The sequence below is a fragment of the Lissotriton helveticus genome, chromosome 10 (assembly GCF_964261635.1).
Source record: "Lissotriton helveticus chromosome 10, aLisHel1.1, whole genome shotgun sequence".
Lineage (NCBI taxonomy): Eukaryota > Metazoa > Chordata > Amphibia > Caudata > Salamandridae > Lissotriton > Lissotriton helveticus.
This window is the reverse complement of record NC_136071.1, coordinates 525,709,349-525,730,674: the sequence shown is the minus strand read 5'-3', so window position 1 is coordinate 525,730,674 and position 21,326 is coordinate 525,709,349.

Below are 21,326 nucleotides of genomic sequence, written 5' to 3'. Positions count from 1 at the left end.
GTCTGGGCTCACTAGACTCTGTCACTGGTGAAGAGTGTGAGCGTCAGAGCTTGCGGCCGCTGTTGGAAGATCAATGCCAGGATAGAGCTGTGTAAGGACTGACCTCCAGAGCTCTACTTACAACTGGGCCATCCTGCACCTCATTTTTACTTTTAACTCTTAGGTTTTCCCTTCTGTGATGGTGCTCTGAAGGTCTTCCAGGGAGAGCTTGAATTTACCTTTTTGATGAGCACCCAAAGTGTCCCTCCTTTGATCCAGAAGAACTAATTTCTGGTGGGATATGGATGGCGGCCTGGTTGGTGTTGGTGGCAAGGGTTAGTTTATTTTGCAAGAAGTGAGCATGATTGCATCTTACACAGGGTTAGATATCGGCCTCAGTTCCAGTGCCATTGATGCTCATAATAAGCACATTTAACTAGGGTCGAAACGTCGACGTTCTGTTTGGGTATCAGTCCACATGGAGTCCCAATGAAACAAAGAAATAAGCTACCTTGGTTGAGACTATTGTATCTGAATGTGGACACACTGTTATGTAATGTTCCGTCTTTTTGTATGACCATTGTTTGCCCTTAACTTATTGAAGTTTAGCACTTTGTCACTAGTCACTCACTCACCCAATGTATTTTCAGTTCATGTGTTATGTATTTTGTTTGGACAGCGTTGATAAAACCGTGAATTAATTCATCACAATGTTAATACAACAGATTTACCTATGTAACTCTTGTGGTCAGTGTGTGTTTCTCCTATATCCTCAAGAGATATAGTTGTGTTTAAGCATTCAATACTTTTGTCAATTTAATTGTGATTCCCAACAGAACCATTATTTTTTTGCTTAATTACCTCACCCAGGTTCTGAGGGTTACTGGGTTACCCCATTACTTCTAATGTCAGTTCCAGGACAAGCCGGGTAGGCCTTCCATCAGTAAGTACTCTCCGGGGTGCATGGTGGAGGAGGGGTTTAGGGAAAAAGAGAAAGTGCAATGTGCAACATGCAAACTGACACAGTAGAGCTGTTTTTCTTAGTCGAAAAGAGGGGTGTAGAAACTAGTATGATGGTTGATGCTTCTTATTCTTGCGTAGTCAAGGAAGCTGGCATGATGACGCTGGTTCTTCACAGACAGGCAATGGACACCAACATTCTTGTGATAATTATGCTTTCCATGTTGGTGGGGAATGAGAAGATAAGATACTGACATGACAGTGATGTTCAAAGTCAAGGTAACTTAGAAACATGCAGTAGAAGTTGTCATATATCCCAATGCCCCGTCTCCTTCAGGCACCCAGATATTTCCTAGAGTAGGGGAATGGGAAGAAAAATACTAAAGGAGCTTCTCCAGTCTTCAGATTGTACCTCATAGGGAATAGGCCCCCTTCCTTGCCTTCTTAGTTCATTTATACTATGACAAGTGTTACAGGTAAAATTACTGAACATTATCATGGTTAACACCACTCATTATTTACAATTCCTCCTACCGCTCTCAGCTTTTTTCTTCTGGAGAAAAGCTGTACCCTTGTAAATTTGATTATTACTTGTGTACAGTGATATTTCTCTGTAACGTTTATATTTTCACACACTCACTTATAATATTACATTTTTTTATCAAAAAAGAATCCATGAAATGCTCTTTTGAAACAATTTACTTCTTACAAAAATTCTCTACTGGCCCTCAGTACATGGTTTTTGATCTTGCTCGCTGTATTTAATTTTTTTATTTCTTAGCAAATTATTCTGAATGCTGTTAAAAATAAATGAAAAACAAGACTGCGCCCATGATAAGAAAACATAAACAAAACGTGTGTGTGTGTGTGTGTGTGTATGCAGGTGGCCTCCTGCCCAGTGCTCCTCTCTTCAACACCAAGAATATCTGTGCAGGTCACTTTTCATCATTGTCTACCCTGGAATAATGCAAAATAGCAGTTTCTGCTTTGGGACATTTTCTGTCCATGCACATTGCCTACTATATACCTCTGTACAAGGCTAAACCGTTAAACATTTTGCTCACTACCTTGTTTTGAGATGCTGGAAAAGTTTCTAATTGCAAGAAGCCTTGCTTAAATAATGTTGCACCTGGTAACCTGGTAATCATTTTTTTGAACAGGCCCTTTCCTACGGGGAACCAGCTGACAGTTGATAATAGAGATTTGTATATATACTGCCTGGTTTTTCACTCTCGAGAGGAGTCCTGGTGGCTGATGTTCTCCATTGGTAAACACACTTCCTCGACGCCTCTAAATAAAAGTGTATTCTGATATTACCTGAGTAGTGTTATTTTTTCTTCCACAATGCATAGATCCAAAGCAACGTTGTCCTTTCCTCAAATTTCCTCCGTGACTGTAGAGCAGCGCTTGATGATTTCACAAGGCTACTACTGAATGACAACATCGAAAAACAATGAAGATTCCTGTAGTCTCCCAAACCTATATGATTACTTTCACCTTCACAGCAGGCCCAACATTTCACCGCTGCCAGTGAAGCTGTTGAGTAATTTAGTAAGATTCTTTGGGCCAGATGTATTAAGGCTTTTTGCGTTCGCAAATAGTCTGATTTGCAAAATCGGGTTATTTGCGTACACAAAAAGGCATTTTGATATGTAGCGAACTCAGGGGCATATTATCAAGGGATTTATCTCCGCTTTTTTGGCTTTAAAAGCCAAGAAAGCGGAGATAAAATGATCTCCCTATCAGCAGCAGGGTGCTAACACGCAAATTCACATGTTAGCACCCTTTTTCCCTACGCTTCCCCTTGCATCTCTAATGAGATGCAAAGGGGGCGTTCCAGAGAAAAATAATAGGAGAAATGTTGTTAAGCGACATTTCTCCTGTTATCAAGGATTTCGCTAACCCTGTTAGTGATAAAAAAAAAGCAGCACTAACCGTGGTTAGAGCTGCTTTTTTTACACCTGGTATTTTCCTGACTTAGCCATGATAGCCTATGGAAGGTGGATATCATGGCTAAGTTTGTGAGCACCTATCATTAAGCTAACGCCAAACTTCGAGAGATTATCGTTGGTTTTCCAGCGATAATCTCTCATTTGGCAGTTAGCGCGAGGATTTTATCACTTCTGAGATAAACCTTGCTAATAGCAAGTTATCTCTGCGATAATTTCCGGCGATACTTAGCGATAAAAAAATTGTTGCTAAGCCTCGTTAGTGATAAATATCGCTAATCATTGGTAATATGCCCCTCAAAGTGTGATTTAGTAACATGTTACCGAATCCCAATTTTGGTTTGCAACTAAATACCGGATAGGTATTTGGAAGGGGCATATTTAGGGCATCTCTTCCAAATGTTATGTTATGTTATGTTATGTTAACGGTATTTATTGTGCGCACAGCTGCTCCAGCAAAGGAGCGTCCTGGCGCATGACAAGGTGAAACACAACACCGCTAACAACAGGGCAGAGGAGCACAAAGATAACCAGAATTAAAACAGAAAAGTCTTAATCGCCCTACGAAACTGTAGAAGGTCCTCCAGGAGTCGAATCTCAGCCGGAAGGGAGTTCCAAATAGCCGCCGCTCTCACTCGAAAGGAGCGGCTGCCAGCACGGCACAGCTTGAACCGGGGAACAATGGCGAGAGCCTGGCCCAGAGAGAGGAGAGAGCGAGACGGAACATACAAAGAAAGAAGATTAGACAAGATCTGGGGGGCAGTGCCTTTTAGAATTTTAAAAGCCAGACACAAAACCTTGAACTGGATTCTCGACCGCACCGGCAACCAGTGCAGGGAGCGGAGGGTGTTAGAGACGGAGCAGAATCTAGGCACACCAACTATAGCTCTGGCAGCCGCATTTTGGACGCGCTGCAGGCGAGAAAGTTCGGCCTGATTAGACCCCACCAGGAGGGAGCTGGCGTAATCAAGCCGGGAGATCACCGTCGCCTGAACCACCAGCTGCCTGGTAGGGGCATCAAAATTTTTTAGAACAGGTCTAAGGCCCCGCAGCACACCAAAGCAGCAGGACGCAGTTTTCTTTGTGTGGCCAACAAAGTTAAGGCTGGAATCTAACCAAACTCCCAGATTTTTCAGTTCAGAGACCGGAGTCGGAGATGGTCCTAATTCCGGCGGCCACCACCTGTCTCCCCAGAGCTCCGCACACTTACCGACAACCATGATCTCTAACTTACTGGCATTAAGCTGGAGACAGTTCGCAGTCATCCAGTTAGCCAGTGCCTTCAGTCCACTCTGAAACCTAGGGGCATCCAGATCCGCATCCCCGCTGAGAGTAACCGCCAGCTGAGTGTCGTCAGCATATGACACCATAGTCAGGCCCCACTGCTTGACGACCTCAGCCAGCGGTCTCACGTAAAGATTAAATAACGTGGGACTCAGCGAGGAGCCCTGGGGAACCCCCATGGCCAGAGGATGGAATTTGGACTGGTAAGGTGGAATGGCTACGCAGAAAGAACGGCTGTCAAGAAAGGAGCGGAACCACTGCAGAGCAGACCCCCCTATGCCAATCTCCTCCAACCGGTGTAGCAAGATGCGATGAGAGACGGTATCAAAGGCGGCGCTAAGGTCTAATAATACAAGTGCCGCCGTCTGACCCGCATCCAACACCGCACGCAAGTGCTCCACCATAGCAAGAAGGGCCGTCTCCGTGCTGTGCCCAGCACGGAAGCCGTTCTGCGTGGGGTCCAGCACATTGGCCCGAGTGAGGTGGTCAGCAAGGACCAGATTAACATGGGCCTCCGTGATTTTCGTTGGCCAGGGGAGTAAAGAAATAGGGCGGTAGTTCTCGGGTTTTAAAGGATCCAAAGAAGACTTCTTCAGTATCGGAGAAACCACAGCCTGCTTCCACTTAGTTGGTAGCACACCAGAGGCCAACGAGAGATTGACTAAGGAACAAACCATCGAGCGTCCCAAGAAAGACTGGTCTCTGAAGAAAGCTGGTTTCAATGGGTCCGAAGGGGAGCCAGATTTGATTTGCTGGGCCAGTTTATTAAAGCCCTCAGGAGTCAGTGGAGGGAAGGAATGCAAGATGGTATATCCTAGGGCACCATCAGTGCCTCCCAGAGCTGGCCCAGTATTAGGGAAGGCCTGGTAAATAACCTGGATCTTTTCCAAGAAAAAGGATGCCAACGCCTCACAATGAGCAATGGAACCAGTAGGCAAGGAGGACGTCCTTTTTGCCAAAAGATCTTTCACCACTTTAAAGATGGTTTTAGACGGGTTTGGGCTATTGCGGAATTCCAGGGCGTAAAACGCCGCACGGGCTCTGCAAATGGCTCGATGATAGAGCTTAACGGAGGCCACATAGGCGGCTTACATGTCGGCCGCATAGGCCTTCCGCCACGCCCTTTCCGCCCATCTACAGGTACCCTTCAAAGCGCGTAAGGCACTGTTATACCAAGGGCTCGACTCTCTAGAGCTCAATTTGCTCAAAGTGATGGGAATCAGGGAGTCCAGAGCTCTAGTAATCCAGCTGCAGAACTGATCATAGCCCTTTTCCACATTGTCCAGAGGGCCTAACGGCTCTTCCACCAGGAACCGATGCAAGTCCTCCAGCCTGAGCTTACTCCAGTGCCGCCTGGGGACCCGTCTAACAGATGGAATGGACGGGGTCTCCGGCAGAGGGCACCGAATGGACACCAGGAAATGATCCGTCCACCCTAAAGGAGAAATGGACAGGACACTGGATCCATCTACGTTAGTAAAAAAGGGGTCTAAGATGTGGCCCCAACATGAGTAGGCTGAGATACCTGTTGGGATAGCTGAAGTGCCTCCAGATCAGCTAAGATGTTACTAACCACCGGGATAGTCTGATTATCAAAATGCAGGTTCAGATCGCCCAAGATGGAGAAATTGGCACAGCCCGTAACTAGCGCACTAACGGCGTCTGGGAAGGCTTCTCTGAACACTGCATCATTACCCGGAGGTCGGTAAACCACCATCCCAGAAAACGTAAACTGGGGGCTGATCAAGATCTTAAACGAGGCACTTTCGCAGCCCGCGATATTAAGTCCCTTCCAGACACAAGTGAAACCGGACCTAACTATGAGGGCAATGCCACCACCTCTGGTAGGCCGATTCAAGATGTAAATAGAGTACTCAGGGGGGCAGACCAAGTTGACAATGGCCACATCCGCCTCCTGAAGCCAAGTTTCCGTGATGGTAAGAATATCGGGGGATTCGTCCTTAATGAGGTCATAGATAGCTTGGTGATGCTTCACCATAGACCTAGCATTCAGGTTGAACACCCGCAGGCCACGCACGGGGCAATTGCTCCGCGGGACAGATATACTATCCCTCTGGCAAATAGGCACGGGGGAGTTGAGCATCCATCCCTTGCAGGCACAGTGGTAAGGGCCGCGCAGAGGATGGATCGGTGCTAGGTCACACCTTGGGACAGTCTGCCCAATAGACCAAAGACTCTCTCTAGAGTAGGTGAGCATCACGGTACACAAAAGGAGCTAACCTCAAATGGTCAACTAGCCCGCTGCGCCCCGCGCGTCCTTAGCGCGGACGGGTGCAGAAGGGCAGGACTCGGGCACGACTCCGGCCACGCGACGGCGCCCCAACTGCGCGACCCGCTGCGCGGGGGGAGCGACTTTAAGTAGGCGTCCCGCGAAGCTGCCAGAGCGCTGCCCCGCTCAAAATGGTGCTTCCGATGGTCCGTGCCCTCACCCAAGATGGTGCCCACACCAGAACTGCCCCGGGAACCGGACCCGCCCAAATGGCGGTGGAAACACAGAATTATGTGCAGTGAGGGGCTCCAGTTAAAACCAAGGGGTAAGAAAACCAAATGATTAACTTAAATGAAAAACGAGGGAAAGTTAAAATCGAGCGCGAGCGCTGCCACAATTAACACAGCCGCGTTAAAAACCTTGTCAGGAGAGCAGATGTCCAGGGACCGCCTTAAGTAGGCATCCCGCGAAGCTGCCAGAGCGCTGCCCCGCTCAAAATGGCGCTTCCGATGGTCCGTGCCCTCACCCAAGATGGCTCCCACACCAGAACTGCCCCGGGAACCGGACCCGCCCAAATGGCGGTGGAAACACAGAATTATGTGCAGTGAGGGGCTCCAGTTAAAACCAAGGGGAAAGAAAACCAAATTATTAACTTAAATGAAAAACGAGGGAAAGTTAAAATCGAGCGCGAGCGCTGCCACAATTAACGCAGCCGCGTTAAAAACCTTGTAGATTCAGAATTAGGGGCGTACAGAAATTGTGGCATACTGACCAGTAGTATCTGTCCTATCATTTTACCAAAATGTCAGACAGTAACTGTATATTTCAACAGATACAGCTGAGAGTGGTTCTTTGCAAAGTTGTTCTTTTGCTTGCTTCACTCAGTCTGGTCTATTTAACGTCATTTTCATGATGAATGAGCAGGTAGGTGGGCTGGTGAAGGGAGTCCACACGCTGGAGAAGCCCAAATCAATGGCACAAAGCAAGGGAAGTTGTCTCCCATCTGTTAACTGTGGGCAGAGTCCGTCCTGGGAACAATGAGCCAAGAAAAAGAAGGGGGAAATCCCTAGCTTCCAAGAGTACTGTTCTACGGGTTAACTGTCTCCTTTTGTTAACACTCCTCAACCAGCCCCACTACAAAATATCCCTGGAATGTTCTGGGAAGAGCCCAGTAATTCACATCTGCTGCCTGGGCTCTCCCTCCAACTTTCCGTGTGATGTATCTCTAGCAGGAAGAACATAGATTCCTTTGTGGCTATGGCCACCTGGTTCACACATTCTCCCAATATATGTGACATCCATGAACCACACAGATAAGTGAAGGGCCTGCTTGCCGGGGCTAAGAGACCAATTTCAACACATAGGACCTTATTTACAAGGTACATTTTCACTTTTGTGTAAGTTTATGATTGTTTGCTATTCACAGCAGGATTCACGAGTAGTATATTCATGAGTGCGGTGTTTCTGCACATAAAAAGATAGGACTGTCCTATCATACTTTCATGTAACCCAGCAAGACAACTTGCTGCACTGCATGAAATGGAGAGAGCAGTGAAGTGGCTTATTTACTAAGATATGGCACATTTCTGCTCTCTGCCTATGCTGGCACACAATGCGCTACCTTTTCCAATGCAGACACCCTTGCGCCGTAGTGCAAGGATGCCTGCGTTGTAGGTAGGATTGTTTTTGAGCAGGAAGGGGCACCTCCCTGCACAAAAACAATCCTTAGAGGCATTTTCCTCTTTCTAAGTGTCCTGCAGAATGCATCACACTTAGAAAGAGGAAACAATGAGGAGAAATAAAAATACTTCTCCCCATTGTGCCTCTGGTAGGAAGGCAATGCAATTCTGATGACTTCCCAAGTCTACCAGTGTTAGTAGATCTGGGAATGTGTCAGAATGTGTGAGTGGATGCGTTGGAACACCCACACTCCACCCGTGTAATGTCGCCACAACGCAGTGTAAAGCAAGACAGAGACTTGTGCTTTCTTGAGCTACACCAGATTTACCAAGCCATGCAGGGTGACCTTGGTTGGCCAGATAAATCTGAAGTTAGGTTTTGCGAGGCCTTGTGTCACCTTGCGTAGTACCAGGGTATCGCAAAACTATGATAAATCAGGCACTACAGCTGGGAGACATCCTTTACAACGCAACTTTTACCACGCAGTGCCTTTACGACGCAACTATTACAACGCATGTCATTACAACGCATTGCGCTGGGGGGCGCTCTAGGATAGGGAATGGATTTAATTTACTATCCAACACCTTCCCTACTATCCACGGGGACTGGATGCGTTGTAAAAACTGCAAAGGCATGTGTGGTAAAAGCATGTGTTGTAATGTCATACATCCCCTACAGCTTCATTTGCTAATAGGCAAGTATACCATAGTTAGGCGCTGCCCGCTGTACCTAGCCTTCATAGGACTATCTTGCATCTTTGATATGGTTAACCGGCCCAAATATGGTCTCTTCTATTAGATTTGGACTTAGATGTAATTGTAGTTAATTTCGGTTCTGTCTTACATTGCTATATCATTGTAAAGGTGAGGTTTGGGCCTAAAGGGGAGTTATCAGAATCTTTTAAATTACAATGCAGGAAATGACACTGTTGCGCATTAGCCACACTTTTATTTATTTTATACATTAATAAGTGCCACTTTCATATGATCAATAAAAGTTTTCATGCGCTCATGATGAACTCTGATCCCATCTTCCATATGCAAACAACGCGGTTTTATTGGTCCGCACCCCGAGAGCCCAGAGTTATTTAGTAACCGCTTTTACTGATTTGCATCTCAATACTAACTTCTCCAAGCCTCATATAACAACATGTGGCCCCAGCAGCTCGAGTTGTCATACCTTTTTCATCGACAATGACAGGCTGGAAAAAGGTAGCAATTTTCTGTATTTGGGGTTAGTTTTTAAATCTTCATCTACTTGGCAGGACAACATCGCTATGGGCCGACAAACATACAGCCAAGCACTAGGTGCCTCGTTTAACCAATCTTCCACTTTTAGAGGTAAGCATATTACCCCTCTGTTGGAAATGTATAAGACACAATGGGGCATATTTACAAGTCCATATTGCCACAGGAACCTGACTTTTAACGACGTTCCTATGGCTATGTGGGCTTCACCTTATTTACAAGGTGGGTATAAACCACTTAACGTGGCTTGACGCCACCTTGTAAATAAGGTCCCCTTTCCTACTATACTTTGCATGAAAGGGGAGGGCAATGAGTGTTGCAGTGGGCATTCCACGGGCCGCAACACCCATTGATTTTGGCGCTGCCCTTATTTACAAGTGTGGGATAAATAGGAGGCTGCACCACAATTAAGACCAGGGAAAACTTGGTCTTAAACTGGCAAAATGATGAGAAATGCTTTCCTTTTCTTCGTTTTTGCTGTTTCTATGTGTGCTGCATTGTGCAGCACACTTAGAAACAGCACAACGCCATTAATGATTGTTTATGTGCAGGAAGGTGCATCTTCCTGCACATAAACAATCATTATAGAAACAACAATTTGCAACAGTGCAGCACACATGGAAGTTACAAATCGCCATTTGTGATTGTTTATGTGCAGGAAGAGACACCTTCCTGCACACAATCAGTCCCCCCAACGCAGGTACACTTGCACTACGGCACAAGGGTGCCTGGGTTGGTGCGAGGCAGCTTAATTTAGCTCTAACACTAGGGGAGACGCAGGGGTGCACCGTATCTTTCATTCATTCATTCATTATTCTTTATTTCGGCATTATTTTGCCATAAAAGATTTGAGCTGCAAACATTTCATTTAAAACAATCCAAAATCCGTTTGACACACTATAATATAATTAATAGTTAACATGTTTAAGATTAATACATTTAAAAATCATAAAATATTACAATGTGGCTGTCTAATTCAACCAACGCGATCAGTTCTTAACATACATGCAAACATCCCATAGCTTTACACCGTATCTTTGCAAATATGGCACATCACTGCGTTTTCAGAATGGCAGAGCGTGGCGTTTGCAAGTTTTGCTCAACGCCACACTCCGTCATTCTGTTGCACATATGCCCCAATGTGTACCAATTGCTACATAGGGCGCTGGGATCTGAGACTATGCCAATTCATCTCCGCATCAAGCAAGGAGATTCCTTTTTGCCAAAACCTTCTTTCCCTCCCACATTGCACTGCCCATTACATCTGACATGAGGAACTTTGGTTTACCTACCTAGAAGATCTCATCAGGTTGGCACCCATCACATTGTGGCTTTCACTTTGGACTTATTCTCATGCCATATTAAATCAATCCTTTGTTACTGTACACTAAACAGAGGCTCGATGAGCTGTGGCGAGATTCCTTGTTTGAAAATCCTTATTCTGCACATCAAGAGGATCGGTTATGGATTAAATACATTTTCTTGGAAACTGAAACGTCACCTTTTTGTGACATTCCGTGAAGCAGGAGTCTGCTCCATATTTACGAAGCAGCACTAAGCCTCTTTTTTTTAACTTAATACTGCCTTGGAAAAATCGTTCCCTTTAACGCAGTTTTCAGCGTTAAACAAGTGTGAAATGGGTGTTGCTGGGGGCATTCCCAGCAACATCCATGTTTTTTTTACACTGCCCCAGATTTACGAGAAATCGTAAATCTGAGGCAGCGCCAAAAAGTACACTTCCCCAGGGGAGGCGTAAGGGAGGCACATTGAGGAGATATAGCTTTATTTATCCTCATTTTTCCTTTTTCTATGTGTGCTGCATTTTGAGGCACACATAGAAAAAGCCTCTTGTGATTGTTTTCCTGCAGGAAGGTTTTCTTTCCTGCACAAAAATAATCATCCCAGTAATGCAGGCATCATTGCACTATGGTGCAAAGGTGCCTGCGTTGGCGCATGACAGCCCATTGTGGCCCAGCACATGGGAAAAGGACAGGAATGCGCAGTATCTGATAGATACGGAGCATTCCTGTCCTTTTCTTTTGACGTAGGGCAGTGTAGCAGGAAGGCCTGCAGTGCTGCCCTATGGCAAAACCTCATAAATGAGGCCCTAGGCATTTAGCAATGGAAGGCCATGATTTGCTCAAACCATCAGTGAGACAATATGCTTTAGTGCAAACCGCGCTGGTTTAGAGCACTATCTGAAGTTGGTCCTGGGTCATTGCTTTATTAGTAATTATTTATTATTAATAATAAAGCCCTGGGCCAGGGCTTTATTATTAAGATTTAGATCTGGAACCAAACAGAATTTACTTTGTTTTCCTTTAGGGCAAATTTATGTCTGTCCTTACAATGGTGCTTCATATCACTCACTCTTGCATTTCATTTTTTTGCTACTATTATGAAGTTTATACTACTGTTTAGTTCTTTTATTAAGAAGATACAATGTTACCAACTGCAGAGTGGGATTGTGTTTCTTGCAGATGCTTGCAAATGAGGTTTGTTTTATGCTTGGATCACTTTTTTAAATGTGACATACATTATTGTAATTCTATGCTTTTTTAATTCGCTTTTATGTGTATTTGTAGCTTGCCTGTATTCTATGATTGTCTCTGGCATTCGAATAAAGTTCTTTTGACTTGACTTGAATAAGATAAAAAGGGTGCCCATTACCGACTCTTCAGAACACTCTTGGTCATGGAAGAACATCTGAAAGATGAAATAAAATAAGCTGGAGAAAGTAGCCTGATCTCCAGTAGTGGGAACAGCTCCCCAGGAGTGATTTGGTTGGTCTCCTGATCACTACTACAGGACACTAAAAAGCAGAGGATCCCATCCTGTGACGAAGATACAGATTGCCAGTTGTAAGTCAACTGTATGAATGAATGCATGAATCCTAGTTTGCAAGTGACCTTGGGCCCGATGTAGGTAATTCCAGATTACCGATTCTTAAATACCGAATCATACCGATTCGATACTTAATAACAGGCAAATGGGATGTAGGTAATTTTTCTTTAAAAATTACTGAATCGGTAAGTTTCGGTAATTACCGAATCGGTATTTACCGATTCGGTAATTGCCATTCATTCCTATGGGGCTGTAGGCCCAAAGGAATGAATGTCAATTACCGAATCGGTAAATACCGATTCGGTAATTGGGATAAACATTGAAGGGTGGCAGGGTGTCACTTTGACACCCTGTTGCACCCCTCAATTGTGCATGGGTGCACATGTTGCAGACATACATGCCCTTAGGGCATGTATGTCTGCAACATGGCACTGTTTAGAAAGCAAAAAAAATGCTTTTTAAAGGGTTTTCATTATTTACCACCAACTTCTAGTTGGTGGTAAATAACGAATTCTTAGACCCCTGTAGCACTGATTGCAGTGCTACCTACATGTCAAAATACAGAATCGGTAATTTTACCGATTCGGTATTTTACAGAATCGGTAAAATTACCGATTCGGTAAAATTACCGAATCTGTATTTTAACATGCCCCTACATCTCCATCTTCAAATACCGGTCGGTAACAGCCGAAATCGGCCGTTACCGACCGGTATTTGGCGACCTACATCGAGCCCTAAGTGCCTAGAGGCCTTCCCCGATGGCCCAGGAACTATAGGAGAGTCTGAGACCAGGAGTGACATTACCAGAATCACTTGTCAAAGATAAGATGGACTACTTGTACACCTTCATGAAGTCGGCCCAAGGTTTTCCATAAACACAAGCAAAGTGTGATATCACCAGGCAAAGAGACAGCACCTCCCCTCCATTAGATTGAGTATCTTATCCTAACTCCACCCCCATTTGAATGAGTTTTATAGGTTCTCTTCATACATATTTGAAGTGAAAGTAGATCTTACGAAAACTGAAAATCAGATGGCGTGTGCACATCTTTCTTGTGAAAAGAACGAAAATGGACCTTGAAAAAGGAATGTAAACTTCCAGAAGCTGAGCTTGTCATTTGAAAATCTTTACTTAGCAGTCTCAAGAAAGAGAGTGAGGCGAAATGCATCAGAATCAAGAAAGCAGTACGAACTATAGACAATATGGCACACAATGTAGCACTGAAGAGGTCAACTTGGCATCAGCTAATAAGGTAATTGTAAAGAGCAATTTTGTGCAAGTGCTCACAAGAGGACATCTGGTGGTTAAAGAAGTCAAGGGCAGAGAGGCTTGTCTCACCACTGTGCAGTGTCCTGAAAGAGCACTAGCAAGATTGAAGAAGTGGAATGTACAAGGGAAGAAGATACCTTACTTTATCTGTCACTGTACAGCCGCTGTGAAGTAAAACAAATTCCTGGTCACTTTTCCTTGGTTCTGTTTCTTCTGCAAGAGCTGACTCTGATGGTCATTTTTTGTTAGTGCATTTATATTTATTTAATTTTATGAACCTATTTTCAACTCTGTGAAGTCCCGGCAGCTCAATGGGCACTTCTACCACGCCTCCCTTGCACAACATTGGGTCTCGGGCACGCCATGCTTGTGGGCACCATGTTTTGAAATGGGTTTTTACCAAATCCAAATTGACACCCCTTACATGCACGTGCAGGCATGAACGGTGGTCTTTGAAAGGGCTTTCAAGCGGTGGGCCTGGAACAATTTTCAGAGATGGGTGCAGGTCATTGGTGTCACTCACTCAAACCTTAAGAATTTTGAAGAATACCTGTGCCCTGAATTACTGAGTGCAACAAATGGACAAATCCTACACAGAGTGGGGCATCTTCACGAAAGTGTTTTGAAAAAGTAGGGTCCAGTGAAGTACATATTCCTAAACACAGTGGTGGCTCCTCCGCTAAGGTGGAGGAGCGATACCCACTGCTTTTCAGCAGGGTAAAAAAGGAAAACAATTTTATAATAACTTGATGTTATTATTATTTTATTTTTTCCTGCTGCTGCAGTTTTGCAGGGTGGAGCAAGGCAGCTTTGCTAACAGAGGAACAGGAGAGAAGTGGTGGGCACTCTGTAAGTGCGCATGACAGTTTGGCCGGCTGTCTCAGGCCAGCCAAACTGTCATACGCACTTAGCATGTTCTCCATCAGGCTGTATTACAGCCTGGCTGGAGAACATGCACAGGCCCTTAGTCACCATCTGAGCGCTGAACCATGATGCTCAGACCAATCATGACCCTGCTATCAGCATAGTCGTGATTGGCTAGGGGAGCCTGTGTGCTTCCTGCTTCTGTTCCAGCCGCGGAGGAATGACAGAGGAGTGATGTAGTGATGAGGCAAGTTTATTTTTATTCTTCTACACACCCACTCCACCGCCTCGCCACCCCAATCCATGCTAGCCGCCACTGCCTAAGCAAAAGGGAAAGAGATGGTTTAAATGTTTCACACTATGGGGCATATGTACAAGCCCCTATCGCCACCACAACATCGCTTTTATGGACTTTGTGGTGGTGATAGGGGCTGCATCTTATGTACAAGGCAGAGTTAAGCTACTTAACATGGCTTAACGCAGCCTTGTACATAAGGCCCCCTGTCATGCTATGGTTAGCATGAAAGGGGCGTGCAGTGGGTGTTGTGATGGGCGTTTCACCGCAACACCCATTGTATTTGACGGTGCCCCCTTTGTACAAGGCTGGTGTACATAGGAAGCAGTGCAAAAATTAAGACCAGGAAAACCCTGATCTTAAGTTGGTGAAACGAGGAGAAATGCACTATTTCTCCTCGCTTTTGCTTTTTCCATGTGTGCTGCCTAGTGCACATATATATATTTTCACTGAAAAAAACATAGGTTTCAGGGGCGGTATAGTTAGCTGGATATTTCACTCGTATAAAACCATAGCAATTCCACTGTTATAGTTAGTTCAGCTAACTATAACTTGCACCCCCGCAATGCACTGATGATGATGTCACATATTACATCATTCATGACATGGTCAGTGACATCACTGATGACATCTCCAATGACAACACTGATGACATCATCCAGTGAATGTGGTTGTGTTTGAAATTTAAATATGTATTATATATATACACCAATCTGTATTAAAGAATGAGTGGATATATAAGTGTCTGGATGGGGGATTTAGTAGGTGGTGACTGACTGTTTAAGTAAGTGTCTCACTAAATACATGGGTTAGTGACTAAACTGTGTGAATATCCGTATCACTATGTCTGTTGTTGTGTAACCTGCTGCATCAGTTGGTCACTAGTTACATGAGTGACTATATGGGTTATTGATTAGTTGGCTGAGTATTTGTATGGGGGACTGAGTGAGTGTGTGTGTGGGTGGGGGGGTGTGACTCTGTGCATAGATGCGTGAATGGTTGATTGACTAGGTGTATGAGTTGAGGAGTTCATGTGGAAACAGTAGTATGGGTGAGTGAGTGTGTGTATGGGTGTGTTGGTGGGCGATTATATGTCTCAGTTGTACATCTCCAAAGAAGTAAAGTAAAAGGCATTGTATGTGAGAGTTGGTGTATAAAAATAACTATACGTTAGAGTCAGTGATTGTGAGAGTGACTGTATGGATGGGTGTATACTTGAAATAGTGGTTTTATAGGACACTAATTATGAGTTACTATCTGTATGAATAAATGAACCTGTGTGTATAACTGTGTAGGCGAGTAAATGTAAGTGTGCTTGATTCTTTGCATTAGTGAGTAGGATGACTGCATAACTGACTAGGATGAGTGCTGGTGTGTCAATGTCTATATAGTTGTATGAGTGCATTTGATAGTGTTCTATTGATCAGTGACTGCATGTATGAGTGATTCTATGGGTGAATGAGTAGATGTGTGTGCAGACCTAGGAATCAGTTAATGGGTATGTAGTAACTTGTATTGGTGTGTTAATGGTTTCAAAAATGGTACTCTGTATTTTACAGTGAGTGATCAAAGGTTATACTAGTGTGTGACGAGGTGCATCAGATTGTCTCATGGATGATGTCATCAGTGATGTCATTTGAGATATCATCAGTGATGTCATCAGTGATGTCACTGACCATGTCATGAATGATGTAATATGTGACATCATCAGCAGTGCAGTGCGGGGGCTCGAGTTATAGTTAGCTGAACTAACTATAACGGTGGAATTTCTATGGCTTTGTACGAATGAAATGTCCAGCTAACTATAACGCCCCTGAAACCTATGTTTTTTTTCAGTGAATTTCTAAGGTTTTTTAAATGCTAATTTATAACTATAACGTCCCTGAAACCTATGTTTCTTTCAGTGAATTTCAAAGGTTTTTTAAATGCTAATTTCTAACTATAACGTCCCTGAAACCTATGTTTTTTTTCAGTGAATTTTAATGTTTTTTAAACGCTAATTTGTAAGTATAATAGTCGTTATACCTATGGTTTTTTTACTGAATTTCTAGAGTTTTTTAACTGTTAATTTGTAAATGTAATATTTATTAAACAATATTATATACTTTTCTGGAAATTGCAATTTAAAATTTATTTTTTTAAAGTGTAATAGTCTATAATGATTTTGTTTTATTTTTTTAATGTTATATAATTATGTAATGTCCTTTTTTTTAAATTATTTTTTTCCCCCAAAATTAATGGGGAGTCGCGCACCCAAAGCGCACCTAACACGGTGGGTGCACCTATTCTAGCCGGCATATTGGAAACGTCGTGAAGGATCCGCGTACAGTGTGCGACGGGTGCGTGGCTTCCAGTTACGCCATATACGTATTATATCACGTGGTGTGCGCAATTGGTAGGCAACCGGTGCGCAAAACACCTCCCGCGTATTCGTGACACATTGGCATTATGGTACACAACGTTTACGCTGTGGTGGGCCCCGCGTGACGTCATATACGTGCTTGGGGGCACTGGGGACGGGAATCCCCTAACATTTTTTTTTCTAAAATGATATGTATGTGTCTTTAACCCCTCCCATGCTCATGACGAGCTCAGCTCATCATGAGCCACGGTGGCCGTGTGCTCATGACGATTCAATGTCTCAATCCTCTGAATCTGACTCATCCATAGTTTACATGGTCTATTTCACAATTTCTTAAAACAATCACAGATTGTATTATTTGCACGTTATGATATGGGGTAACATGTGGGTCCAGATCTGTAGTTGTATGGTCGTCGACGTTTTGACTCGTCTAGTGGCTCGTAGGGTAGTGTGACCTTGGCCTGCGAGTCTTCCTCAGGACAACCACATGTGGTCTAGAACCTCATCCGCATCAGAAGTCAGCTGAGGTAGTATGGCGTGGGCCTGTCACTGCCCATTTGCCCAATATGTATATGATCCCAGGATGCCAATTGGTCAAACCTTGTTGCCTGATTCACTGGGTCTGTACTAGTTTTCCACAGCGTCAGCAGAGCGTCCTCGCGGTGGGGAAGCAAAGTATAAAAGAAATGTTCAGGCGAAGCTGTTGTAGTACCTAATACCTGGTGCATAGGATATTTAAATTCTAAATATACAAACACACTCATTAATATTATCATGATTACTGCAATAATTATCACTCTGGTAGCCCAACCGGAAAACATGGGAATATTTTCAGAGAAAGGTCGGGGAGCAAGGGGTCGCTCGTCTTCAAGGGCAAATCAGGCAAAGGCGTACATCCTAACTAAAAGTCCAAACTAAACTCGGAAAAGGGTGCAAGCCAACTGCTAGAGGGTTTCTTCTCCCTGTGTCCGTCTAGAGCCTCACAGGCAGGCTCCTATTGTTCATCAAAAAGGAACAACTTCACTTTAATTTTACTGTTGCAATTTAGGCCCTTAATGTAACACAGTCTTTCTTTCTGAACAGAGCAATGTAACAGTTCCAAGCTCTCAACGGGTTCAGTCCAGTGTCTTGCTCAGTACCCCAGTGAAGAGCTATCTCCAACCCTACAGCTCAAGTCTTTCCCTATCTCCTAAAATCCAAAACTGGGGTACCGCGTTGTTTTCGGGGCCGTAAATTGTATCGAAGATCGCCAGGTTGTTCCTGGTCATGAAACAACACAGCAGCAGGGACATTCGGTGCAACAAGGTTTTCAGAAGCCTCTGAGGAATCAGCCTTATCAAACGATTCAGGGACTGGGGATGATTCGTCTCCTTGCGGTATCAACAATCCTTCCTCTTGCCCGATTTCAAGGGCATCTGAGAAAGGCACAAAACTCAACCTCCGCTCTCCTTCTTGCGTTAGAACTCTGTCTCGGTTCTGCTGATCAACAGGGAGCGGAAGGGGCAATTTCTTTACGTGGGAGACGTGAATCCAGTGCTTCTTCCCGTCCACTTTTACTGTTGTCCGTGTTGCCAAAAGAATCTGGTAGGGACGGCTCCACCTTAGTTCCAAACTCGATTTCCGCTGATAATTTCGGACAAGGACCCACTGTCCTGGCTCCAAACGATGTCCGGGACCCTCCGGCAGCGGCTGCAATACAGCTGACACCTGTTGATAAATGAAACGCAAATCTTTAGTTAAAGCATACAGATAATCTGTCATCATAGGGTAATCAATATCACGGAAGGACCTAGGTCTTGTGACACCCCACACATTAGCTGGTCGACCAAAAAAGACCTCATAAGGTGACAGTCCGGCTCTTGAATGGGGGGTTACTCTTAATGACATTAACGTTAGGGGTAAAGCATCAGGCCAGCTCAAGCCCATGCTTCCTTGAATTTTTGCCATCTTTAATTTCAGTATACCATTATATTTCTCAACCAGTCCGGCTGACTGTGGATGTCGTGTTGCATGAAATTTCTGTTTTATCTGTAAACCATTACAAATCTGTTTGACAAGGTTTGCATTAAAGTGTACCCCGTTGTCTGTCCAAATGACTCGAGGCAAACCGAATCGGGGCAGAAACTCTTTGATTAGGGCTTTTGCAGTGGCCATAGCGGTGTTATCCTTAGTAGGATATGCTTCAACCCATTTACTAAAAGCACATACCACCACCAGCACATATTTAATTTCAAAGTATGTTTATTGAATTTTTCAGAACAGAAAAAGAAAGGCATGGCATAGCTAAGCACAATCAACAAGCAGGTTAAGCGAGCGAGACAGACAGACACGTCTTCTCTTAATAAGCGTTAGATGAGCAGGGTGAGCATGCTCAGATGTAAAGGTAGTGCCCGGAGGTCGAAATATGCCCCTAGTCGGGGCAACAAGTAAACAGGCCAGCCTTAAGAACCCGCCCCCCCCCTAACACCCCAAAGCAACACCCCCCCGCCCCACCAGTACGCCAGTCTTCCATAGTAGTCTTGTGAGGTATTGCAAGACTAAATGTATCAGGGTGCCTCTGTTTGCGTTCGGTCTATCATGCAGTCCGTAAGTCGTAGGATACGAAGGTACTTCGGGCAGGTGATTTCGTGGAATTCCCTGGAGAGCAACGCTAGGAGTGGCTGCCAAGTGGTGCGGAATGCGTCAGTGGTATGTGTTAGTGTGGCCTGAATCCGTTCCATGCCCAGGGTGAACCACAGTTTGTGTAACCAGCCAGTGTGGGTGGGTGGGGTAGTAGAGCCCCATAGCGACAAGATGTGTTGCGACGCTGCCTGCATGGCGATGCCCATTTGTTTGCCGCGAGCTGATCTTAGGGGGAATGTAAGTGCGTTTGGAAGTCCTAGGAGTGCGTATGCTGGGAAACGTGGGATCTCAGTATCGAATGTGGAGTCAATATCGTCCAGGACGACCCTCCAATACTCCTGCAAGGCGGGACAGTCCCATAGGAGGTGAGTCAGTGTACCCCGGCTGCCACATCCTCTCCAACACAGCGCGCTACGGGTCGGGTTGCTTTGGTTGAGTCTCGCTGGGGTAAGGTGCCAATATATAGCCAATTTTATCGCCGATTCCCTGGCTTTGGTGTTGCGGGTAGTGTGGGCGGCCCTGTAATATATGTGGTTCCATTCGACCGTGGAAAGAGGTCTTCCAAATTCCGCTTCCCAGCGCCGCTGCCCAGCGGTTTTAGCAGGGTCGGCAGTAGGGGAGAGCATCCGATAGAGATCTGAGATAAGATGTTTATCCGAGTCTTTGGACACCAGCCAGCGTTCGAACGGCGTCATCTGCCGGCCCACCAGAGGGGCAACGTCCGGGCTCAAGAGCCAGTGGCGGATCTGGAAATATTGATACATGTGAGGATTGTCCACTCCATAGTCTCGCGAGAGCTCGGCGAGAGGAAGGAACCCCTCCGTGTCAAAGAGGTGCCCGGCCGATCGGCACGGTGTATCACGCCATTGCAAGAAAGCTCGAGCGTCCGTGCCGGGTGGGAATGCGGGGTTGTCAAAGAGTGGAGTAAGTGGGGACGGGAAGGTCGTGAGGCCCCGTTTGACTGCCACCATGTCCCAGGTCGCCATAGTGGTCCGAGTAATAGGGGAACGGAGGAGATAACGCGGCCTATGCCGGCGAGCAAGGAACGGTATCTTCCACAGGGAGGTCTGTGCCATGGCCCTGTCCTGAAAGAGCCATCTCTTCTCCGATTCGGGCCGGTACCATTCCACCAGATACCGAAGTTGCGAGGCCTGGAAATACTGCAGCAAGTTTGGGATCCCGAGGCCGCCCTCGTCCACGGTCCTGTGCGCCACTTGACGATGTAGCCTGGCGCGTTTCCCCTCCCACACAAATTGGTGAAGAGCATGTTGGAGGTCAGCTAGCGTCCCCATTGGCGGTGACACCGGGAGGGTCTGAAAGATGTATAGTATTTTGGGTAGGACCGACATCTTTACCGCCGCGATCCTTCCAAGTAAGGAGAGGGGTTGCTTCGACCAGCGCGCGAGGTCAGCCCGGATTTGGGATGATAAGGTAGAGTAGTTGTGAGTAACCGTCGAGACCGTGGAGGAGGTCAGAGTAATCCCCAGGTATGGCAGACGGGTGGTGGACCGCAGTTGGCATCCGAAGGTGGCCGGTGGGCTGTTGGAAAGAGCATGGCTGCCAAGGGGTAGTATCAGGGATTTCCCCTGGTTGACCTTGAAACCCGACACCCTGCCGAATTGGTCCAGCTCCGTCAAAAGCGCTGGTATGGAGCTAGAGGGACGGTCCAACGCGGCGATTATGTCGTCCGCGTACAATCCCACCACGTGGGGTTCGTTGCCGAAAGACATTCCTAAAATG